The 27,342-nt window shown below is 41.3% G+C and overlaps 1 protein-coding gene and 3 pseudogenes across 2 annotated transcripts in view; all 4 read left to right on the forward strand.

The window, feature by feature from the left end:
• Positions 1 to 27,342, forward strand: part of PPM1L (protein phosphatase, Mg2+/Mn2+ dependent 1L) — a 349,036-nt gene that overhangs the window by 278,769 nt on the left and 42,925 nt on the right. The gene's annotated exons all lie outside the window — the stretch shown is intronic.
• On the forward strand, positions 2,357 to 7,749 carry LOC132520460 (ATP synthase subunit a-like; annotated as a pseudogene).
• LOC132520764 (NADH-ubiquinone oxidoreductase chain 5-like) lies at positions 9,188 to 12,741 on the forward strand (annotated as a pseudogene).
• LOC132520976 (cytochrome c oxidase subunit 2-like) lies at positions 22,076 to 22,758 on the forward strand (annotated as a pseudogene).

A 27,342-nucleotide genomic window follows, 5' to 3' on the forward strand; every position in this document is an offset into this window, starting at 1 on the left:
AACAGCATCAACAAAAAGACAACCTACTGAATGAGAGAAATTATTTGCAAATGGTGACTGACAAGGGCTTAATATCCAAAATACAACTCAATATCAAAAAAAAAAAAAACCAATCAAAAAATGGGCAGGGCTTCCCTGGTGGCACAGTGGTTGAGAGTCCGCCTGCTGATGCAGGGGCATGGGTTCATGCCCTGGTTCGGGAAGATCCCACATGCCACAGAGTGGCTGGGCCCGTTAGCCTTAGCTGCTGAGCCTGCACATCTGGAGCCTGTGCTCCGCAACGGGAGAGGCCACAACAGTGAGAGGCCCGCGTACTGCAAAAAAAAAAAAAGGGCAGAAGACCTAAGCAGACACCTCTCCAAACAAGACATACATATCATACATGTGACCAATAGGCACATGAAAAGATGCTCAACGTTGCTAATTATTAGAAAAGTGCAAATCAAAACTATAATGAGGTATCACCTCACACCAGTCAGAATGGCCATCATTAAAAAGTCTACAAATAATAAATGCTGGGAAGGGTGTGGAGAAAAGGGAACCCTCCTACACTGTTGGTGAGAATGTAAATTGGTGTAGCCACTATGGAAAACAGTACGGAGCTTCCTTAAAAATCTAAAATAGAGCTACCATATGATCCAGCAATCCCACTGCTGCGCATATATCCAGAAAAAAGGCAAATTAATTTGAAAAGATACATGCACTCCAGTGTTCATAGCAGCACTGTTTACAATAGCCAGGACATGGAAACAACCCAAGTCCCAGCAACAGACAATTGGTTAAGCAGATGTGTTGTACACACACACACACACACACACACACACACACACACACACACACACACACACACACACACACACACACACACACACACACACACACACCCCAAATGGAATATTAGCCATAAAAAAGAAGGAAATATTGTCATTCGGAGCAACATAGACAGACCTAGAGAATATCATATTAAGTAAGTCAGAGAAAGACAAATATAATATCACTTGTATGTGCAATCTAAAAAATAATACAAATGAATCTATATACAAAATAGGAACATACTCACAGACATAGAAAACCAACTTATGATTACCAAAAGGGATGAGGGAGGGACAATTTACATGTGTGGGACTAACAAACTACTATACATAAAATAGATGGGCTTCCCTGGTAGCGCAGTGGTTGAGAGTCTGCCTGCCAATGCAGGGAACACAGGTTCATGCCGTGGTCCGGGAAGATCCCACGTGCTGTGGAGAGGCTGGGCCTGTGGGCCATGCCACTGACCCTGCGCGTCCGGAGCCTGTGCTCCGCAACAGGAGAGGCCACAACAGTGAGAGACCCGCATACCACCAAAAAAAAAAAAAAATAGATAAGCAACAAGTATTTACTATATAGCACAGAGAAGTATATTCAGTATCTTGTAATAAATCTATAATGGAAATTAATCTGAAAAATATATAACTAAATCACTTTGCTATATACCTGAAACTAACACAATACTGTTAATCTACTATATTTCAATTAAAAACAAACAAACAAATGCTGCATAGTAGGTATATGGATATTTGTGACATATTATGGTTTATCCTTAAGGGAAATACTCAACAATAAACATAAATAAAATCTTTTTTAAAGAAATGTCATCAAGACTGGTTTTCACACAAGCCTGAAGGAGCCCAAAGAAGGAACTCACTGAGGAATTAAGAGAAGAGAGCCTGAAAGTGCCATTGGATGTAATTTACATTCACTCATTAACAGATGATATTTAACTGCCTTCTAGGTGCACTGACAAGAGTCTGCCCTGCCCTAAACTTCATCTTTGTTGAAGGGTCCAACAAGTAAGCAGGTGTGTGTGGAATAGCTTCAAGAGAGCTAAGTGCTAAGTGCTAGGGGAACTTTCACAAAAGAAGGGCTTTTAATCACAGTTGGTGGGGAAGAGCTGGGAAGACTTCTCAAAGAAGGTACTATCTTAGCTGAGCTTTATAAAGAATGAATAGGAGTTGGTAGGGAGGTGTTTCATGCGGGGTAAAGTGTACTTGACAAACAAGTTTGCAACCAGTCTAGAGGTCAGGGAACAACGTAGTGAATGGTGCAAAAGGAAAACTGAAAGCATTTCCACTAAAATCAGGAACAAGACAAGGTTGCCCACTCTCACCACTCTTATTCAACATACTTTTGGAAGTTTTAGCCACAGCAATCAGAGAAGAAAAGGAAATAAAAGGAATCCATATCGGAAAAGAAGAAGTAAAGCTGTCACTGTTTGCAGATGACATGATACTATACATAGAGAATCCTAAAGAAGCTACCAGAAAACTACTAGAGCTAATCAATGAATTTGGTAAAGTAGCAGGATACAAAATTAATGCACAGAAATCTCTGGCATTCTTATACACTAATGGTGAAAAATCTGAAAGTGAAATCAAGAAAACACTCCCATTTACCATTGCAACAAAAAGAACAAAGTATCTAGGAATAAACCTACCTAAGGAGACAAAAGACCTGTATGCAGAAAAGTATAAGACACTGATGAAAGAAATTAAAGATGATACAAATAGATGGAGAGATATACCCTGTTCTTGGATTGGAAGAATCAACATTGTGAAAATGACTATACTACGCAAAGCAATCTACAGATTCAATGCAATCCCTATCAAACTACCAATGGCATTTTTCACAGAACTAGAACAAAAAATTTCACAATTTGTATGGAAACACAAAAGACCCCCAATAGCCAAAGCAGTCTTGAGAACAAAAAACGGAGCTGGAGGAATCAGGCTCCCTGACTTCAGACTATACTACAAAGCTACAGTAATCAAGACAGTATGGTACTGGCACAAAAAAAGAAAGATAGCTCAGTGGAATAGGATAGAAAGCCCAGAGATAAACCCACGCACATATGGTCACCTTATCTTTGATAAAGGCGGCAGGAATGTACAGTGGAGAAAGGACAGCCTCTTCAATAAGTGGTGCTGGGAAAACTGGACAGGTACATGTAAAAGTATGAGATTAGAACACTCCCTAACACCATACACAAAAATAAGCTCAAAATGGATTAAAGACCTAAATGTAAGGCCAGAAACTATCAACTCTTAGAGGAAAACATAGGCAGAACACTCTATGACATAAATCACAGCAAGGTCCTTTTTGACCCACATCCTAGAGAAATGGAAATAAAAACAAAAATAAACAAATGGGACCCAATGAAACTTCAAAGCTTTTGCACAGCAATGGAAACCATAAACAAGACCAAAAGACAACCCTCAGAATGGGAGAAAATATTTGCAAATGAAGCAACTGACAAAGGATTAATTTCCAAAATTTACAAGCAGCTCATGCAGCTCAATAATAAAACAAACAACCCAATCCAAAAATGGGCAGAAGACCTATATAGACATTTCTCCAAAGAAGATATACAGAGTGCCAACAAACACATGAAAGAATGCTCAACATCATTAATCATTAGAGAAATGCACATCAAAACTACAATGAGGTATCATCTCACACCAGTCAGAATGGCCATCATCAAAAAATCTAGAAACAATAAATGGTGGAGAGGGTGTGGAGAAAAGGGAACACTCTTGCACTGCTGGTGGGAATGTGAATTGGTACAGCCACTATGGAGAACAGTATGGAGGTTCCTTAAAAAACTACAAATAGAACTACCATATGACCCTGCAATCCCACTACTGGGCATATACCCTGAGAAAACCATAATTCAAAAAGAGTCATGTACCAAAATGTTCATTGCAGCTCTATTTACAATAGCCCAGAGATGGAAACAACCTAAGTGCCCATCATCGGATGAATGGCTAAAGAAGATGTGGCACATATATACAATGGAATATTACTCAGCCATAAAAAGAAACGAAATTGAGCTATCTGTAATGAGGTGGATAGACCTAGAGTCTGTCATACAGAGTGACGTAAGAGAGAGAAAGACAAATACCATATGCCAACACATATATATGGAATTTAAGAAAAAAAAAATGTCATGAAGAACCTAGGGGTAAGACAGGAATAAAGACACAGACCTGAGGATATGGGGAGGGGGAAGGGTAAGCTGTGACAAAGCGAGAGAGAGGCATGGACATATATACACTACCAAATGTAAGGTAGATAGCTAGTGGGAAGCAGCCGCATAGCACAGGGAGATCAGCTCAGTGCTTTGTGACCGCCTGGAGGGGTGGGATAGGGAGGGTGGGAGGGAGGGAGACGCAAGAGGGAAGAGATATGGGAACATATGTATATGTATAACTGATTCACTTTGTTATAAAGCAGAAACTAACACACCATTGTAAAGCAATTATACTCCAATAAAGATGTAAAAAAAAAAAGGACACCTGGGAGTCACATAGGCCATGCAAAGGATTGGATTTAAATCCCATAGACTTGTTTTTTGGAGGATGTTAAAATGAGGAAATGACAGGGCAGAAAGGCAGTGATTATAATGTTTAAGATTCTGGAGTCTGGTATCAAATTCTGTCTCTGAGGGCTTCCCTGGTGGCGCAGTGGTTGAAAGTCTGCCTGCCGATGCAGGGGACATGGGTTCGTGCCCCGGTCCAGGAAGATCCCACATGCCGCAAAGCAGCTGGGTCCGTGAGCCATGGCCGCTGAGCCTGCACGTCCGGAGCCTGTGCTCTGCAACAGGAGAGGCCACAGCAGTGAGAGGCCCGCATACCACAAAAAAAAAAAAAAAATTCTGTCTCTGAAAATTACTACCTGTGTCACCTTAGACAGGTTCCTTAAGTTCTCTGTGCTTCGGTTTCCTCATCTGTAGAATGGAGATATGTATCTCACAAGCTGTTCTCAGCTTTAAATAAGTTCATTCATGTCAAGCACTTACTTAGAAGTATGTCTGACCACAGAAAAAGTGCTTAGCAATTGCTAGGAAGTTCAAGCAATTTTTATGTAAAGATTAGATAATGTTTTAAAATGATGGCTGTGTATGGGGTGGAGGTGAGCCTGGGAGTGGGAAGGTTGCAGGCCAAGAGGCCTTTCTTTAGTCAAGGTGTGGGCCTAGGAGCAGCGGTGTCAGCATCACCTGGGAAATTGTTAGGAATGCAGATTTTCTGGAATAGGGCCTAGCAATGTAGGGTTCAGCAAGCCCTCCAGGTGAATCTTATGTGCACCCAAGTCAAAGCACTGGTGTAACTGAGATGAGAAACTGATTAAAACATAACTATGTGGAGGGCTCCTCGTGGCCTACATACCAAACACTTACTCGTTTAAGCAAGGAATCAGATGTTATCCGTATTTTACAGATGAAGAAACCAAGGCTCAAGAAGGCTAAGGTCCTTACTCATAACCACACAGCTATTAAGTAGAAACCCTAGGAATCGGACCCCAAACTGATGCTTTTAGCCACTATGTTCTTCTTCTCCTAATCAGAGAGTGCCAAGAGGAAAGGGGGAATTTCAGAGATAGTAAAGTGATAGAATTAACAAGACTTGCTGGGTAATTAGCTCTGGGCACAGAGGGAGGTGTCAATGTTGACTCCTAGGTCTCTGAATTTGGATTAATGTTGTTGCCATTCTCTGATTCAGGCTAAGTCAATAGGGAGCAAGGGTAAAGCAAAGACATTTTAAAATTAATTTTTAAATGTTTAAAATAAATTTCTGAGGTCTCTGTAGGAAAACAGAGTGCAGAGTCCTGATAGGTTGGATATGCGAGCTGCAAATACTGATTTGGCAGACAGAAGGATACCGGCGGGTTGGGCTGCAGGTGGGGATGTGGCTGGGACCATCCTAGGCAAGTACAGAAGAAGACAAGAAAGGAGACCAAGGACAGGATGCTGGGAAACCAGTGGAGGAAGAAACTTCCGCAAAGTAGACTGTAAAAGGATGCTGAGCAGAGATAAAGGAGGAAAGGGAAAGAGGAGGGGCCCAGAAATCCAGGAGGAAAATCAGCTCCACGTTGGCACAAAGAGGGGCTAGATTAGCATCAGCTGTTACTAAGAATCCCAGCCATACTGCAAAGCAGAATCTGATAACCATTCCTTTTCCTACCGTCCTTCCCCTGTGAGTAAACTAGGGTACATGACGCCAAAGACAGAAAGGCTCTCCCAGATGGCAGAATGTTAGGAGAGGGTGCCCTAAGCCTGAGGCGGTCATTAATAAAAAATTATCAGCGTGCTGACAGGATGTCAGTGCGCATGTCCTACAAAATTTTAACTGGTGAGGTTGTACTCCTTAACATGCGACTCCATGTAATAGCAGTAATCTTGAAGGACTCTGGTCAGTGTGGATTCAGGGAGGTCATCTGTACTAATAGAAGTCTAATTCATCACATTCAACGGACTTGTGGTTTTATATTACACTCACAGTGCCATTAAGCATTTATAGTGATCATTTGCTTATTGTTTACTCATCTCAATTCTAGCATCAGAGCCAGCACACAGAAAACAAAAAACCTAACTATACAGTCTAACGGCAGTTCACATGTGAAAGGGCAGATGTGGATTTGAAGTCGCACACAAAGGGAAACAGCACTTATTGAGTGTTCCTTATGGCCAACATTTTACAGAGGTTATCTCTTTGTGTCCTCTGAAGCATCCTCTCAGGTAGTTATGCGAAAGAGCCAGATTTAGTGAGCAAATGAGGAAGCTGAGTTTCAGAGGGCTAATAGCTTGCCAAGGCCAGGGTCATACACTGGTAAATAAAGAGCTAAGATTTGAAACTCCTGCCCATCTCACGCCAAAGCTTAATTATTTCCACTAGTGATGCCAAAATGGAATCATATGAAATCAGCCTGCACGCCTTAGAATGATGTCGTAACATTCAAATAAATAAGGTACGTGAAAGCACTTAGACAAGAAAGCTATATGCAAGCAGGATAGTTTTAATTTCTACTATTAACATCAAAAGTAGTATCTGAAAGCATAAAAGACACTTCACAATAATCTCTAAAAGTACATTCTTGATGGCCCCCCAAGAAAAGAATTTTAATATATTACCATTTTCTCTTGACTTTGCTGTTTATCACTACCCCCAGAGCTCATTTTTATACATACCGTTTTGTGGAAACCATCTCCCCACTCTACTATCACACACACACCCCATAGCATTTCTCCCTTCCTGGCTATTCTGCCAGGAAGATATTCCTATCACCACCACTACCCTGGTATTCCTATCACGACTCTAATCATTAAATTCCCTACTATACCATTCCCAACACCAAATCGACTAATTAACAATCGCACAGTTTCCATCCAACAATGATTAACCAAACTTACATCAAAACAACTAATAAATACACATAACCCCAAGGGACAAACCTGATCTCTAATACTCATCTCACTTCTATTTATTGCCTCTACAAATCTTCTTGGAATATTACCCCACTCATTTACACCTGCCACCCAACTCTCAATAAATTTAGGAATAGCTATTCCTCTATAAGCCGGTACTGTCATTACAGGCTTCCGTAATAAGGCAAAAATATCCTTAGCCCACCTTCTACCACAAGGCACACCCACTTTCCTCATTCCCATATTAGTAATTATCGAAACTATTAGCCTACTTATTCAACCAGTAGCACTAGCCGTACGACTAACTGCCAGCATTACAGCAGGCCACTTGTTATTACATCTAATTGGAAGTACAACTCTCACACTAATAATTACCAGCCTATTCACAGCCCTCATCACATTCACTATCCTTACTCTATTAACCATCCTCGAATTTGCTGTCACCTTAATTCAAGCCTACGTATTCACTCTACTAGTAAGCTTATACTTGCATGACAATATATAATGACCCACCAGACCCATTCATATCACATAGTAAATCCCAGTCCTTGACCCCCTTACAGGAGCTGTCTCAGCACTTCTTATAACATCAGGCCTAATCATATGATTCCACTTCAACTCAATAATCCTACTAGTTTTAAGTTTACTAACAAATATTCTAACAGTATACCAATGGTGACGAGATATTATCCAAGAAAGCACTTTCCAAGGCCACCACACACCAACCGTCCAAAAAGGACTTCGATATGGAATAATCTTATTTATCCTATCAGAAGTCCTATTTTTTACAGGCTTCTTCTGAGCCTTTTACCACTCAAGCCTTGCCCCCACTCCTGAACTAGGTGGATGCTGACCGCCAACAGGTATCCACCCCCTAAATCCCCTAGAAGTCCCACTTCTCAATACCTCTGTATTAGTAGCCTCTGGCGTATCTATCACCTGAGCCCATCACAGGCTCATAGAAGGAAACCGCAAACACATACTTCAAGCTCTTTTCATCACAGTCATGCTCGGCCTTTATTTTACCCTACTCCAAGCATCAGAATACTAGGAAGCCCCGTTCACAATCTCAGACGGAATCTACGGATCCACTTTCTTTGTGGCCACAGGCTTCCATGGACTACACGTCATTATCGGATCCACTTTCCTCATTGTTTGCTTTATACGCCAAATAAAATTCCACTTTACATCAAGCCACCACTTTGGCTTCGAAGCCGCTGCTCGATACTGACATTTCGTAGACATTGTATGGCTATTTCTCTATGTATCTATCTGTTGATGAGGTTCATAGTCCTTTTAGTATTAACAAGTACAGCTGACTTCCAATCAGTTAGTTTCGGTGCACCCCGAAAAAGAACAATAAATCTCCTACTAACACTATTAACAAATACAACTCTAGCATTACTACTCGTATTTATCGCTTTCTGACTCCCTCAGCTAAACGTATACGCGGAAAAAACAAGTCTCTACGAATGTGGTTTCGACCCAATAGGGTCCGCTCGCCTACCCTTCTCCATAAAATTCTTCCTGGTAGCAATTACTTTCCTCCTCTTTGACCTAGAAATCGCCCTCCTACTCCCCCTACCCTGAGCAACCCAAACAAATAACCTAAAAATAATACTCACTATGACCCTATTCTTAATCTCCCTACTAGCACCTAGCCTAGCCTACGAATGAACCCAAAAGGGCTTAGAATGAGATAAATATGGTACTTAGTTTAAAATAAAACAAGTGATGTCGACCCACTAGACTGTGATCCAAACTCACAAATACCGAGTGTCTCTAATCCATATAAATATCCTAATAGCCTTCACCATATCCCTCACGGGTTTATTAATATACCGATCCCCCCTAATATCTGCATTACTCTGCTTAGAAGGCATAATACTATCACTGTTCATTCTAGCAGCCCTCACAATCCTAAACTCACACTTCACCCTAGCCAGCATGATACCAATTATCCTCCTAGTATTTGCAGCCTGTGAAGCAGCTATCGGACTAGCCCTATTAGTCATAATCTCCAACGCATACGGCACTGACTACGTACAAAACCTTAACCTCCTCCAGTGGTAAAATTCATTATTCCTACCATCATACTGCTACCCCTAACTTGATTATCAAAACACAGCTCTATCTGAATTAATACCACAACCCACAGTTTACTAATCAGCTTTACAAGCCTACTCCTGCTTAATCAATTCAACGACAACAGTCTCAATTACTCTCTGATATTCTTCTCTGACCCCCCCCTTTCTACACCACTCTTAATCCTGACAATATGACTCCTCCCCTTAATACTAATAGCAAGCCAGTCCCACCTTCTCAAAGAACCACTCGTCCGAAAAAAACTTTACATTACGATACTAATTATATTACAAACTCTTCTAATTATAACATTCACCGCCACAGAACGAATCCTATTCTACATCATATTTGAAGCTACACTAATCCCCACTCTCATCATTATCACCCGCTGAGGTAACCAAACAGAACGACTCAATGCAGGACTCTACTTCCTATTCTACACACTCATAGGATCACTCCCCTTGCTAGTAGCACTAACATACTTACAAAACACATCAGGATCTCTAAACTTTCTATTATTACAACACTGAGCCCAACCACTACCCACTTCCTGATCTAATATCCTCATATGACTAGCCTGCATAATAGCTTTTCTAGTAAAAATACCCCTTTACGGTCTACACCTTTGATTACCCAAAGCACACGTAGAGGCCCCCATCGCAGGTTCAATAGTCCTTGCAGCTGTATTACTAAAACTCGGAGGCTACGGCATGCTACGAATTACATCAATTCTTAACCCTCTAACAGAACATATAGCTTACCCCTTCCTCATGCTATCCTTATGAGGAATAATCATAACCAGCTCCATCTGTTTATGTCAAACAGACCTAAAATCACTCATCGCATACTCCTCAATCAGCCACATAGCACTCGTTATCGCAGCTCTCCTCATCCAAACCCCTTGAAGCTACGTAGGAGCTACCGCTCTAATAGTCGCCCACAGCCTTACATCCTCTATACTGTTCTGTCTAGCAAACTCGAACTATGAACGAATCCACAGCCGAACCATAATCCTAGCACGAGGCCTACAAATCCTTCTCCTACTGATAACGACCTGATGACTACTAGCAAGCCTAACAAACTTCGCTCTACCCCCCACCATCCACCTGATCGGAGAACTACTTGTAGTTATATCAGCTTTCTCATGATCAAACCTCACTATTATCCTAATAGGAACAAATATTGTAATCACAGCCCTTTACTCCCTATACATGTTAATCACAATACAACGTGGCAAACATACTCATCATATTAACAACCTCACCCCCTCTTTCACACGAGAACACGCCTTAATAGCCCTACACATCATTCCCTTACTACTCTTATCATTAAGTCCCAAAATCATCTTAGGCCCCCTTTATTGTAAGTATAGTTTAAAAAGAACACTAGTTTGTGAAGCTAGTAATAGAAGATCAAAACATCTTACTTACCGAAAAAGTACTGCAAGAACTGCTAACTCATGCCCCTCACATCTAACAGTGTGGCTTTTTCAAACTTTTAAAGGATAACAGTTATCCATTGGTCTTAGGAACCAAAAAATTGGTGCAACTCCAAATAAAAGTAATAAACCTATTTACTTCCTCTGCTTTACTCACATTACTAATATTAACTGCCCCCATCGTAATATCTAACACAAACCTCTACAAAAGCGACAAGTACCAACACTATGTAAAAAATATTACCCTTTCCGCCTTCATCACTAGGCTGATCCCAATAATAATATTTCTTCACACAAACCAAGAAGCACTCATTTCAAACTGACACTGAATTACCATCCAAACCCTTAAACTATCACTTAGCTTCAAAATAGACTACTTCTCACTCATATTCATACCTGTAGCACTATTTATTACATGATCTATCATGGAATTCTCAATATGATGTATACACTCTGACCCCCACATCAACCAATTCTTCAAATACCTACTTATTTTCCTCATCACCATACTCATCCTCGTCACAGCTAATAATCTTTTCCAACTATTCATTGGGTGAGAAGGAGTAGGTATTATATCCTTCTTGCTAATTGGCTGATGATTCGGACGGACAGACGCTAATACAGCGGCCCGCCAAGCAATCTTATATAATCACATCGGAGATATTGGATTCCTCATGTCAATAGCATGATTCTTATTTAACATAAACGCATGAGACTTACAACAAATTTTCATACTCAACCAAAACTCCTCAAATCTTCCCCTCATAGGACTTGTACTAGCCACAGCTGGAAAATCAGCCCAATTTGGACTACACCCCTGACTCCCTTCAGCAATAGAAGGTCCCACCCCAGTCTCAGCCTTACTCCACTCAAGCACAATAGTCGTAGCAGGGATTTTCCTACTTATCTGTTTCTACCCTTTAATAGAAAATAACAAACTCATTCAAACAGTAACCCTTTCTCTAGGTGCCCTCGCCACTTTGTTCACAGCCATTTGCGCTCTCACCCAAAATGATATCAAAAAAATTATTGCTTTCTCCACCTCCAGCCATCTTGGCCTAATAATAGTAACAATCGGTCTTAACCAACCTCACCTAGCATTCCTACACATTTGCACACACGCCTTCTTCAAAGCCATATTATTCTTATGTTCCGGCTCCATCATTCATAACCTAAACAACGAACAAGACATTCGAAAAATAGGAGGACTATACAAAACTCTTCCCTTCACCACAACCGCCCTTATCATCGCACTTACAGGAATACCATTCCTCACAGGGTTCTACTCTAAGGACCCTATCATCGAAGCCGCCACTTCGTCTTATACCAACGCCTGAGCCCTATTACTAACCTTAACCGCTACCTCCCTCACAGCTATTTACAGCACTCGCATTATCTTCTTTACTCTACTAGGACAACCTCGCTTCCCTCCTCTCATAATCATTAATGAAAATAACCCTATATTAATTAACCCTATCAAACGCTTTTAATTGGAAGTATCTTCACCGGATTTATCCTCTCCAACAATATCCCTCCAATAACCACCCCCTTAATAACTATACCCTTACACCTAAAACTAACAGCTCTCGCAATAACAACCTTAGGCTTTATTCTCGCATTCGAAATTAACACCTATACACAAAACTTAAAATACCTATATCCATCAAACTCCACTAAATTTTCCACTTTATTAGGATATTTCCCCACAATTATACATCACCTACCCCCTCACCCAAACCTAATAATAAGCCAAAAACTAGCAACTTCCTTACTAGGCCTAACCTGAATAGAAACCATCCTACCAAAAACTACAGCCTCCATTCAACTAAAGGCTTCCACACTAACCCCAAACCAAAAAGGCCTTATCAAACTCTACTTCCTGTCTTTTCTCATCACTATTACCCTTAGCATAATCTTATTTAATTACCCCGAGTAATCTCCATAATAACTACAACACCAATAAACAATGACCAACCTGTAACAACCCGTCAAGTACCATAACCATATAAAGCAGCAATTCCTATAGCCTCCTCACTAAAAACTCCAAAATCCCCCGTATCATAAATAACCCAATCCCCCAACCCATTAAGTTCAAATACAATATCCACCTTCTCACTCTCTAAAACGTACACCACCACTAAAAACTCCGTCATTAAACCTAAAAGAAATCCCCCTAACACAACTTTATTAGAAACCCAAACCTCAGGATATTGCTCAGTGGCCATAGCTGTCGTATAACCAAATACAACATTCCTCCCAAATAAATCAAAAATACTATTAACCCCAAAAATGAACCACCAAAACTGAAAACAATCCCGCACCCTACGGCACCACCCACAATCAACCCTAAACCCCCATAAATAGGCGAAGGCTTTGAAGAAACCCCCACAAGACTAATTACAAAAGTAATGCTTATAATAAAAACAATGTATGTCATCATTATTCCCACATGGACTTCAACCATGACCAATGACCAACATTCGGAAAACACACCCACTAATCAAAATCCTCAGTGATACATTTATTGATCTCCCCACCCCATCAAATAGCTCTTCATGATGAAATTCTGGCTCCCTACTCGGTCTCTGCCTAATCATACAAATCTTAACAGGCCTATTCCTAGCAATACACTACACACCAGACACCTCAACTGCCTTCTCATCCGTCACACACATCTGCCGAGACGTTAATTACGGCTGAATCATTCGATACCTACATGCAGACGGAGCCTCTATATTCTTCATCTGCCTTTATGCTCACATCGGACGTGGCCTATACTATGGCTCCCACGCCTTCCAAGAAACATGAAATATTGGTGTACTACTACTATTCACAGTTATAGTTACCGCATTCATAGGTTACGTCCTACCTTGAGGACAATTATTCTGAGGTGCAACCGTTATTACTAACCTCCTATCAGCAATCCCCTATATCGGGACTACTTTAGTAGAATGAACTTGAGGTGGGTTTTCCGTAGACAAAGCAACACTAACACGCTTCTTCGCCTTCCACTTTATCTTTCCATTTATCATTACAGCACTAGCAGCCGTCCACCTACTATTCCTTCGCGAAACGGGATCTAATAATCCCACAGGAATTCCATCCAATATAGACAAAATCCCATTCCATCCCTACTACACAATCAAAGACATTCTAGGTGCTTTACTACTAATCTTAACCCTACTCGCAGTAACCCTGTTCACACCCGACCTACTAGGTGACCCTGACAACTACACCCCAGCAAACCCACTAAGCACCCCAGCACACATTAAACCAGAGTGATACTTTCTATTTGCATACGCAATTCTACGATCAATCCCTAATAAACTAGGAGGAGCATTAGCACTACTACTCTCCATTCTCATCCTAATATTCATCCCAATACTCCAAACATCTAAACAACGAAGCATAATATTCCGACCCTTTAGCCAACTCTTATTCTGAGTACTAGTTGCAGACCTCCTAACCTTAACATGAATTGGAGGCCAACCTGTAGAACACCCATACATTATTGTAGGTCAGTTAGCATCCATCCTATACTTTCTCCTAATCCTAGTATTAATACCAGTAACTAGCCTTATCGAAAACAAACTCCTAAAATGAAGAGTCTTTGTAGTATAACAAAATACCCCGGTCTTGTAAACCGGAAAAGGAGAAATTCATCCCTCCCTAAGACTCAAGGAAGAGGTATTAAACCTCACCACCAACACCCAAAGCTGGAATTCTACATAAACTATTCCTTGAAAAAGTTTATTGTAGAATAACCACAACACTACAGTACTATGTCAGTATTGAAAGTAATTTATTTTACAACATTTCTGTTGTTCATATTACATGCATATGTATGTCCACATACCAGTAGTAGCATCTTCCTGTAAATGTTTACATGTACATGCTATGTATTACTGTGCATTCATTTATTTTCCATACGGTCAGTTAAAGGTCGTATTAAATTTTACTAATTTTACATATTACATATTATTGATCGTACATAGTACATGTCATTAAATAAATTGATATCCACTAACACTATGGCCGCTCCATTAGATCACAAGCTTAATCACCATGCCGCGTGAAACCAGCAACCCGCTCGGCAGGGATCCCTCTTCTCGCACCGGGCCCATACCTCGTGGGGGTAGCTAACGGTGATCTTTATAAGACATCTGGTTCTTACTTCAGGACCATTTTAACTTAAAATCGCCCACTCGTTCCCCTTAAATAAGACATCTCGATGGATTAATGACTAATCAGCCCATGCTCACACATAACTGAGATTCCATACATTTGGTATTTTTTATTTTTGGTGGTGGGGGGTGGCCTGCACAGACTCAGCTATGACCTTAAAAGGTCTCGTCACAGTCAAGCAAATTGTAGCTGGACTTGTATGTACTTTTGATTTGAGTAGCACAACCAACGTGTGCAGTTAAATGAATGGTCACAGGACATAGTACTCCACTATTCCCCCCGGGCTCAAAAAACTGTATCTCATAGGGGTCCAAACCCCCCTTACCCCCTACAAAACTGACCGTCTGCTTAGATATTCACCACCCCCCTAGACAGCTTCGTCCCTAGATCCACGAATCTTTTTTTTCGTAAATCAATACTAAATCTGACACAAGCCCCATAATGAAATTATACGGACATCTTTTACAATGTAGCTTAAATTTTTCATAAAGCAAGACACTGAAAATGTCTAGATGGGCTCGCCAGCCCCATCAACATAAAGGTTTGGTCCCAGCCTTTCTATTAATTCTTAACAGACTTACACATGCAAGCATCCACACCCCGGTGAGAATGCCCTCCAAATCATAAAGATCAAAAGGAGCGGGTAGCAAGCACGCTGCACTAGCAGCTCACGACACGTGCTTAGCCACACCCCCACGGGACACAGCAGTGGTAAAAATTAAGCCATGAACGAAAGTTTGACTAAGTTATGTTAGCTAGGGTGGGTAAACTTCGCGCCAGCCACCGCGGTCATACGATTGACCCAAATTAATAAGAGACCCGGCGTAAAGAGTGTTAAGGAATCACACAAAATAAAGTAAAATCCTAATTAAGCTGTAAAAAGCCATAATTAAAACTAAGCCAAACCACGAAAGTGACTTTAGTACAATCTGAGTACATGACAACTGAGACCCAAACTGGGATTAGACACCCCACTATGCTTAGTCGTAAACTTAAATAGTCCCAAAACAAGACTATTCGCCAGAGTGCTATCCGCAACAGCCTAAAACTCAAAGGACTTGGCGGTGCTTCATATCCCTCTAGAGGAGCCTGTTCTGTAACCGATAAACCCCGATTAACCTCACCAACCCTTGCTACTTCAGTCTATATACTGCCATCTTCAGCAAACCCTAAAAGGGAACGAAAGTAAGCATAACTACCATACATAAAAATGTTAGGTCAAGGTGTAACCTATGGGTTGGGAAGAAATGGGCTACATTTTCTATAATAAGAGCACCCTTATATCCACACGAAAGTTTTTATGAAACCTAAAAACTAAAGGAGGATTTAGTAGTAAATTAAGAGTAGAGTGCTTAATTGAATAAGGCCATGAAGCACACACACACCGCCCGTCACCCTCCTCAAGTATCATAGCAAAGCCCCAGTTCACTAACCCATGCTAAGCAACTATACGAGAGGAGACAAGTCATAACAAGGTAAGCATACTGGAAAGTGTGCTTGGATAAAACAAGATATAGCTTAAACAAAGCATCTAGTTTACACCTAGAAGATTCCATAACCCGTATATCTTGAACTATACCTAGCCCATACCCTCTCCACCGCTACTACCATAAACTAATCAAATAAAACATTTACCATACATCTAAAGTATAGGAGATAGAAATTTAGTCATCAATGGCGCTATAGAGAAAGTACCATAAGGGAAAGATGAAAGAATTATTAAAAGTAAAAAAAAGCAAAGCTTACCCCTTGTACCTTTTGCATAATGACTTAACTAGTAATAACTTAGCAAAGAGACCTTAAGCTAAATTACCCGAAACCAGACAAGCTACTTACAAGCAGTAACTAGAACAAACTCATCTATGTGGCAAAATAGTGAGAAGACTTATAAGTAGAGGTGAAAAGCCTAACGAGCCTGGTGATAGCTGGTTGTCCAAGAAAGGAATTTCAGTTCAACATTAAATAATACTAAAAACCACATCAAGTTTTTTTTTTTTTTTTTTTTGCTGTACGCGGGCCTCTCACTGTTGTGGCCTCTCCTGTTGCGGAGCACAGGCTTCGGACGCGCAGGCTCAGCGGCCATGGCTCACGGGCCCAGCTACTCTGTGGCATGTGGGATCTTCCCGGACTGGGGCACGAACCCGTGTCCCCTGCATCGGCAGGCGGACTCTCAACCACTGCGCCACCAGGGAAGCCCCTGTCTCTTACTTTTAATCAGTGAAATTGACCTCCCCGTGAAGAGGCGGGGATAATAAAATAGGACGAGAAGACCCTATAGAGCTTCAATTAATCAACCCCAAAATCACAAAATAAAACCGCCAAGGGATAACAAAGTTTTATATGGGCTGACAATTTCGGTTGGGGTGACCTCGGAGTACAAAAAAACCTCCGAGTGATTAAAGCCTGGGCCTACTAGCCAAAGCATAGTATCACTTAGTGATCCAAAATTTTGATCAACGGAGCAAGTTACCCTAGGGATAACAGCGCAATCCTATTCTAGAGTCCATATCGACAATAGGGTTTACGACCTCGATGTTGGATCAGGACATCCTAATGGTGCAGCCGCTATTAAAGGTTCGTTTGTTCAACGATTAAAGTCCTACGTGATCTGAGTTCAGACCGGAGCAATCCAGGTCGGTTTCTATCTATTACGCATTTCTCCCAGTACGAAAGGACAAGAGAAATAAGGCCAACTTCAAAAAAGCACCTTCAAACAATTAATGATCTAATCTCAACTTAATAAACTAGCACAAATATACTCTACCCAAGACCAGGGCTTTGTTGAGGTGGCAGAGTACGGCAATTGCATAAAACTTAAGCTTTTACACCCAGAGGTTCAAATCCTCTCCCCAACAAAATGTTTATAATGAACATCCTAACACTCATTCTCCCTATCCTTCTAGCTGTAGCATTTCTAACACTAGTAGAACGTAAAATCCTAGGCTACATACAGTTCGAAAAGGACCAAACATCGTAGGCCCACATGGCCTGCTACAACCCTTCGCTGATGCAATCAAACTATTCACTAAAGAACCCCTACGACCAGCCACATCCTCCACCGCTATATTCATCATCGCACCCGTACTTGCCTTAACTCTAGCCCTCACAATATGAAGCCCCCTACCCTACCATACCCCCTCATCAACATAAACCTAGGAGTACTATTCATGTTAGCAATATCCAGCCTAGCCGTCTACTCTATCCTGTGATCCGGCTGAGCTTCCAACTCAAAATACGCACTAATTGGAGCTCTCCGAGCAGTAGCACAAACAATCTCATATGAAGTAACACTAGCCATTATCCTCCTATCAGTACTCCTAATAAACGGCTCATTTACTCTATCCACACTAACCACCACACAAGAACAACTATGATTATTTTTTCCTTCATGACCATTGGCCATAATATGATTCATTTCTACCCTAGCAGAAACTAACCGGGCCCCCTTTGACCTAACAGAAGGAGATCAGAGCTCGTATCTGGCTTTAATGTGGAATATGCAGCAGGCCCTTTCACCCTATTCTTCCTAGCAGAATATGCCAATATCATCATAATAAATATATTTACAACTACCCTCTTTCTAGGAGCATTCCACGACCCCTACACACCAGAACTACACACAACAAACCTCATTGTCAAAACACTACTACTCACAATATCTTTCCTATGAATTCGAGCATCCTACCCCTGATTCCGATATGATCAATTAATACATCTACTCTGAAAAAACTTCCTTCCCCTAACACTGTATGTGACACGTCTCACTACCCATTATAATAGCAGGCATCCCCCCTCAAACATAAAAGATAAGAAATATGTCTGACAAAAGAGTTACTTTGATAGAGGTTCAAACCCTCTTATTTCTAGAATAATAGGAATCGAACCTACCCCTAAGAATTCAAAATTCTCCGTGCTACCATGTCTATAGTAAGGTCAGCTAAACAAGCTCTCAGGCCCATACCCCGAAAATGTTGGTTTATATCCTTCCCATACTATTCATCCTCATCATCATCCTCATCCTCATCCTCATCCTCATCCTCATCCTAATAACCCTCATCCTAGGCACAGTAATCGTAACGATCAGCTCCCACTGACTATTCGCCTGAATTGGACTAGAAATAAATACAATAGCCATCATTCCCATCATAATAAAAAATTCTAGCCCCTGAGCCACAGAAGCCTCAACTAAATATTTCCTAACACAAACCGCCACATCCACACTACTCATACTAGCAGTTATCATTAACCTACTACACTCCGGCCAATGAACCATCACAAAATTATTCGACCCAATAGCATCCATCCTAATAACAATGGCCCTAGCTATTAAACTAGGACTATCCCCCTTTCACTTCTGAGTACCAGAGGTTACACAAGGTGTCCCCCTAACCACAGGACTAACCCTACTTACATGACAAAAACTCGCACCCATTTCAATCCTCTATCAAATCTCACTATCAATTAATCTACACCTAATACTTACTATATCCCTACTTTCTATCCTAATCGGAGGCTGAGGCGGACTACACCAAACGCAACTTTGAAAGATTACAGCCTACTCATCAATCGCCCACATAGGATGAATAACAACTATCCTACAATATAATCCAACCCTCACTTTACTGAGTCTAGTAATCTACATCACAATAACTTTCACCATATTCATGTTATTCATCCAAAACTCAACCACCACCACATTATCATTATCCCAAACATGAAATATAATGCCTGTTACCACAACCCTCACCATACTCACCTTACTCTCCATAGGAGGACTCCCCCCACTTACAGGATTCATACCCAAATGAATAATTATTCAAGAACTAACAAAAAGCGATATTCTTGTTCTACCAACCCTCATAGCCATCACAGCACTACTCAATCTATATTTCTACATACGCCTCGCCTCCTCCACAGCATTAACCCTATTTCCCTCTACAAACAACATAAAAATAAAATGACAATTTCACTCCACAAAACGAATAACCCTTCTACCAACAGCAACTGTATTATCCACAGTACTCTTACCCCTCACACCAGCATTCTCCATTTTACTCTAGGAGTTTAGGTTAAATCAGACCAAGAGCCTTCATACTAAGCAAGTATAATTTACTTAACCCCTGCCTAATAAGGATTGCAAGACCGCATCTTACATCAATTGAATGCAAATCAGACACTTTAATTAAGCTAAATCCTCACTAGATTGGAGGGATACATCTCCCACGAACTTTTAGTTAACAGCTGAATACCCTAGTCAACTGGCTTCAATCTACTTCTCCCACCGCGAGAAAAAAAAAGGCGGGAGAAGTCCCGGCAGGATTGAAGCTGCTTCCTTGAATTTGCAATTCAAAATGATAATTCACCACAGGACTTGGCAAAAAGGGACTTTACCCCTGTCTTTAGGTTTACAGTCTAATGCCTACTCGGCCATTTTACCTGTGTTCATAAATCGCTGACTCTTCTCAACCAACCACTAAGATATTGGGACCTTATACCTGTTATTTGGTGCCTGAGCAGGAATAGTAGGCACTGGCCTGAGCTTATTAATTCGCGCTGAACTGGGTCAACCTGGCACACTAATCGGAGATGACCAAGTTTACAACGTACTAGTAACAGCCCATGCCTTCGTGATAATTTTTTTCATGGTCATACCTATCATAATTGGTGGGTTCGGAAATTGACTAGTCCCTCTAATAATTGGAGCACCTGACATAGCTTTTCCCCGTATAAAGAATATAAGCTTCTGACTACTTCCTCCTTCCTTTCTACTACTAATGGCATCCTCAATAGTTGAAGCCGGCGCAGGCACGGGCTGAACTGTATACCCCCCTCTAGCTGGAAATCTAGCACATGCAGGAGCCTCAGTAGACCTTACCGTTTTCTCCCTACATCTAGCCGGCGTATCCTCAATCCTTGGAGCCATCAATTCCATTACGACCGTTATTAATATAAAACCACCCACTATAACCCAATACCAAACACCCCTCTTCGTATGATCAGTCCTAGTTACAGCAGTATTACTCTTACTATCACTACCCATCCTAGCAGCCGGAATTACCATACTATTGACTGACCGAAACCTAAACACAACCTTTTTCGATCCCGCAGGAGGAGGCGACCCAATCCTGTACCAACACTTATTTTGATTCTTTGGCCACCCCGAAGTATATATTCTGATCCTACCTGGCTTCGGAATAATTTCACATTTTGTAACCTACTACTCAGGGAAAAAAGAACCTTTTGGATATATAGGAATAGTTTGAGCTATGGTTTCTACTGGGTTCCTAGGCTTTATCGTATGGGCTCATCATATATTCACAGTTGGAATAGACGTAGATACACGAGCATGTTTTACATCAGCCACTATAATTATTGCTATCCCCACAGGAGTAAAAGTCTTTAGTTGACTAGCAACACTTCACGGAGGAAATATTAAATGATCTCCCTCTCTAATATGAGCCCTAGGCTTTATCTTCCTATTTACAGTAGGCGGCCTAACTGGAATCGTCCTAGCTAACTCATCACTAGATATTGTTCTCCACGACACCTACTACGTAGTCGCCCACTTTCACTATGCACTTCAATAGGAGCTGTCTTCGCCATCATAGGAGGGTTTGTCCACTGATTCCCACTATTTTCAGGCTATACACTCAACTCAACATGAGCAAAAATTCACTTTGTAATCATATTCGTCGGTGTAAACCTAACATTCTTCCCACAACACCTCCTAGGCCTATCCGGTATACCTCGACGGTACTCTGACTACACAGATGCCTACACAACATGAAATACTATCTCATCAATGGGCTCTTTCATCTCACTAACAGCAGTTATACTAATAATTTTCATCATCTGAGAGGCATTCGCATCTAAACGAGAGGTACTAACAGTAGATCTCACCTCCACAAATCTTGAATGACTAAATGGGTGTCCTCCACCATACCATACATTTGAAGAACCAGCATACGTCAACCCAAAATGATCAAGAAAGGAAGGAATCGAACCCCCTCTAATCGGTTTCAAGCCAATATCATAACCACTATGTCTTTCTTTATAAATGAGATATTAGTAAAGCCTTACATAACTTTGTCAAAGTTAAATCACAAGTGAAAATCCTGTATATCTCCATGGCATATCCCTTCCAACTAGGCTTCCAAGACGCAACATCACCTATTATAGAAGAACTCCTACACTTTCGTGATCACACATTAATAATCGTCTTCCTAATTAGCTCTCTAGTCCTCTATATTATCACCCTGATACTTACAACCAAACTAACACACACCAGTACAATAGACGCTCAAGAGGTAGAAACTTTGAACCATCCTCCCAGCCACCATCTTAATCCTAATCGCCCTGCCCTCCCTACGAATTCTCTACATAATAGATGAAATTAACAATCCCTCTCTTACCGTAAAAACAACAGGACACCAGTGATACTGAAGTTATGAATATACCGACTATGAAGACCTAAACTTCGACTCCTACATAATTCCAACCTCGGACCTAAAACCAGGAGAACTACGATTACTAGATGTAGATAATCGAATGGTTCTACGCATACAAATAACAATCCGAATATTAGTCTCCTCCGAAGACGTACTACACTCATGAGCTGTCCCCTCCCTAGGCCTAAAAACAGATGCAATCCCTGGACGCCTAAACCAAACAACCTTAATATCAACACGACCAGGTCTATTCTACGGACAATGTTCAGAAATCTGCGGCTCAAATCACAGCTTCATACCAATCGTTCTCGAACTAGTACCCCTAGAGAACTTCGAAAAATGATCTGCATCCATATTATAATCTCATTAAGAAGCTAAACTAGCGTTAACCTTTTAAGTTAAAGATTGAGAGCCATAAACTCCCCTTAATGACATGCCACAACTAGATACATCAACATGACTCCTTACCATCCTATCTATATTCCTTACCCTCTTCACGCTATTCCAGCTAAAAATCTCAAAACACTTCCACTCCCCCTCCCCCAAACTTAACACATACCAAAATACAAGAACAACAAACTCCTTGAAACGCCACATGAACGAAAATCTATTTACCCCTTTCACAGTCCCATAGGATATAGGGCAGTACTGGTGAAGAGAAACCAGAAGAGAGCGAGCCTTTAACCTCTCTGCCTCAGCAACTATTTAATAAAAGGATGTGACTTGATTATATTCCTGGTATCAGTACCCCACGCCACCTCCCACCCTGTGGCCTCCCTGGGGTCCTGGGAAACCATGGAGAAAAGACTGGGCCCAAGCTGGCCTGTGGAAGCTTGGGAAACTTTCTTGAGCTCCTGCCCGCTGATTACCAGGAGAGTACACCATGAGCTGTTTCATGCCTATCTCAGACGAAACCTTCCAAACTCTCTCCTGTTTTCCATTTTACGATAACCTCTCCATCATTTCCCAATCAGGAACCTCCTCCTGTCACCATTACAGTTATATCTTTTAGCAGGAGATACAGAAGTAGGAATTTAAAGAACCACCAGTTAGAGTCAGACTTGTAGATGGGCCCAAGCTTCCAACAATTTTGCTTCCAAATGTGTTTTTCAAAGCTATATATGTCCTGCCCCATAAACAGAATCCATATATCAAAATCCTAAGTTACATGAAATGAAAAAAGGTGGTCCCTAATGTACTTACTATATTGTAATCACAACACAAGTTATAGAAACAGCCTCCCCTTGAACCAGAAAGGAAGGTTTCCAGAGGTCATTCGTTTGGTGTAATCCATCAGACCTCAGAAAAGGAATAGGATGTCAAACAAGACTTCCGAGTAAAAGAAGAGGAGAAAGAAATCTTAGGCAAGTAGACTTGTCTGTAAAGACTATATCCCAGTCTCCCTCCTGAAATGGGGACCCAAAATGATTCACCCCCATTCTGTTTCTTTACCTGCATAAGCTGCAATCGCTGAGGTCCCTTCCAGCAGAAATTCAGGCAGGTGAGAGGCTTGTTTCTGAGAAGTACTAAGGAAGAATCAGCTGCCCTTTATCTGTCTAATTAGGCAAGAGGTCAGGTGTAGTTAAGGCAGAAAGTTCAGGAAGATACCACAGATGCAAGCTGGCAGTAAAGGTGACCTTGTAGTGAAAGGAAACCACAGGGGGCAAACAACCACTGATCAACGACTACAGATAACTTCTCAGGCCTTGCTGTGTGTTACCGAAACCAAGAGAGCTTGGTTCACTCGCCTGAGGGCATTTAGCTAGACTGTGAGGCCGGGCTGTCCGATACAAAGCTCGTGTTCTCTCCATGACACTCTTCCCTGTTTTTTTTTATGGCAGCCATGTGTTCTGCATCCTGAAGCAGCACAGCAACGCTCTGTGATGAGGGTTCAGCCTATTTAGCTCACCTGTTGATGGTGCCGTCGCATCCGAAACAGCTTTTCTGTCAAGGGGCCATGGAGTGTGAAATAGGGCGACAAGGGTGCTTCAGTAGCGTCTTTCTCTGCCTAGGGGAAAAAGGGGAAGAGACAGCAAAGTCTAACAGAGCTGGCCTTTTCTCCTTTTGTCTCTCTCCCACCTCTAATTTTCCCCCAGCCCACTTTATTTTAGGGCTTGAACACAAGAAGCCAGTTTTTAAAGTACTTTCTGGTAGTAGTGTCAGTAGATTTAACCAAGTGGGTAAAGTGGAGCCCGTCCCTTTGCCCGTAAGTGGAACCAATGAAATTGCCTCCACTCCATCCTGTCGGGTTGGGTATCCCAGTATTTTAAAGAGAGTTCCTACTCTAGCTTTGGTTCATCGTCCATCACTCAACAGGTCACCCCTGAGCAATTTGTGAACACCCAAAGTGACTCACAATTTTATTACAAGGACTGTCCTTAGACATAAATGGAGTTAGTCATCACCCACCTGATATACTTTGAAAAACACAAGAAAGATTCCCTTACTCAAATACCTAGATCCCACTGGTATATGACAATCCCTGAAATCCTACCATTGCAGATTGCTAACCTTGTGTTGGTAGATCAAGTTTCTATTATTCAGTGTTCCCCTAACACCTAGGATCTTCAAACCAAGGGAATAGAAATCCTAAGGCGGACAGGGGGTGGGCGGTGGGACGGATGGTGGAAAGGGAAAGGGTAGATAAGGGGGAGATTTTGGAGGCTTGGAGCATTGCTGCATTGCTTGTGCAAACAGACCCGAGTAGAGTGGCTCAGTAGACAGAAAAGCCTTAAAGTGTTGGGTCCTGGGGAATGGGGTTAAGGTCCCACAGCCAACCCCACTGTCACCCCCAAGGAGGAGAGAGAGTATGAGATCCTTTGAGACAAAATCAGGCCATCTCACAGTTTTGCTTGAGCATGCTTCTCCTTATTGAATACGTAAGGAACCTAAACTAAAAGAAGTGGCAGGCAATGCAGGAAGCTCTCAAACTTGATGTAACACATGTGGAGTTTTCATGGTTTACGTGGTACAGGCTCCCTTGGCCAAAAGAGGAAAGAGGTAATTCTGAGAGAAGTCACTATTGCTTTCAAGTCTCTAGAAAGTTGTTTTGACTGTCTTCACAAGTGCAGAGGGCTTGTTGTGTCTCATCGTTTAAAGGCAAAATACTTACAGCTTCTCTCTGTTGTTGATAGAGAAATACTCGCTGAGAGAATGAATCAAAAGAATAGGAGATGCAGGATTCTCATGACATGAATGGGAGAAGTACAAGGCTAAAACTTACCTCATCTCAGAATGATTGGTGTATTTCTCAACTGAATAAGATCATGTCTTGGATGGATATAAATGGCGATCCTTGCTAGGAATACCAGAGTTAAAGTGACTACGCAGATCGTTCCATTTTCCCAGTTCCAGGACATCCTAATGGATGCTTTTGCCGTCTTCAGGACATCCTTCAGGTTTGAACACATTAGTCTCTTTTGCAGTGCTTTTTGATTTATAGTCTCACACACTCTGAAAGGGTTGTGGCAGTCCAGCCAGCTGATTTCAACATTTCTTGGTTGTCTCCAGTTAATAGGCTGTACACGTGATGTTCTCTTTTATTTTCATCATCAGAAACCACAGAAATAAAAGGGAAATGGTATTCCAGCAAGTCTGAATCAAGCTGAGTCAGATTTCCTAAGGAAGAGACGATCAGAATCTACTTTGACCTGTTCTATCTTAAATACAGAACTACTTTTAGGACAACATTAATTATTTAAGTCAGTGAGGGGGTATAGAGATCTTCCATGATCATCCTCTTTATGCGATATACTTACGGACTGGACATATCTTTATTGATAAGTTGTTCACCTCTGGGGATGGCTGGTTATGAGTGCATATATGGAGTAGTAATATAGGGAGAAACTGGAACTTAAAGATTTGGATTTAAGTACAGAAGACCGGACCCCGTAGAAGTTAATATCGTGGACCTCCGATCCAGGGTACCTGAGTGCAAGTCCCACCTTCTCTCTTTAATACCTATGTAACCATGGGCAAATTCCTTAACCTCTTTGTGTCAGTTCCTCCATCTGTAAGGTGGGGATAATGAGAGTATTAGTAGTTGAGTTGCTGTGAGGACTATGGGAATTAATGTGTTTAAAGTACTTAGAACAATGTTTGGTACAGAGTAGATGCTCAATAAACATGAGCTGTTATTATTATCTTTCAGTAAATGGCGAATTTTACTGAGATAGTCATAGAGTTTAAGTCCAGCCAGGTGCTGGTTAAGACATTGCAGAGCTTGGGGGAACTTTTGATGCAGAGTCTGGATTCCTTCTTGTTTATCTTTTTTTTTTTTTTTCTCCTTTTCCGTGTTTCCTTCAGTCCCTTTGGCTATTTATTATTAACCTGTGGTCACCAGTCAGGGCATTCTACATGCATTTAATACTGGAAATTCAAAGGGCTTTCAGAGCAGAGATCCATGGTTTTAAGGGATTTCTGTTAAAGCTAAAAAGATACTTGACAAGTCCATTTTTCCTGCCAAGAATATAAGTGGCTAACACTTATATTCTTGTGTCCATTTCTTCAGCAAGAGGCTAAGTCACATCACCTCACATAAATTTATAGCAGAGGGCTAGTTTTAGGTTGCATATAACAGTAAGTATAGTTGAGAGTTTTATTTTTCTTTTAAAAAGCAAAGTTGATGACATCCTAACACCTTTTCATTCTTTACTGTCAGCACATCTCCTTGGTGTGTATTATAATCCAGTTTCTCCTCTTCAGTAATTAGTCTGAAAATCATGTGAAAAGTCTTCCATTTTCTTCAGTGGTTCTGCCTCTTATCAATTAAGAGACAGCCTTGAGGACTCTCCTGGGAAAATGATCCAGGTTCTTGGTGCTCTGCCCTCTTAGAAAGCAGAGTGACTGAGTGGGGAAGCCGTAAGGAGGAGACATGGATTGTTTTCATTTGAAGCTATTTTAGCATTGGAACTTCCAAGGTTCAATTTCTCTTGGAATTTTATGAG

The sequence above is a fragment of the Lagenorhynchus albirostris genome, chromosome 5 (assembly GCF_949774975.1).
Source record: "Lagenorhynchus albirostris chromosome 5, mLagAlb1.1, whole genome shotgun sequence".
Taxonomy (NCBI): domain Eukaryota; kingdom Metazoa; phylum Chordata; class Mammalia; order Artiodactyla; family Delphinidae; genus Lagenorhynchus; species Lagenorhynchus albirostris.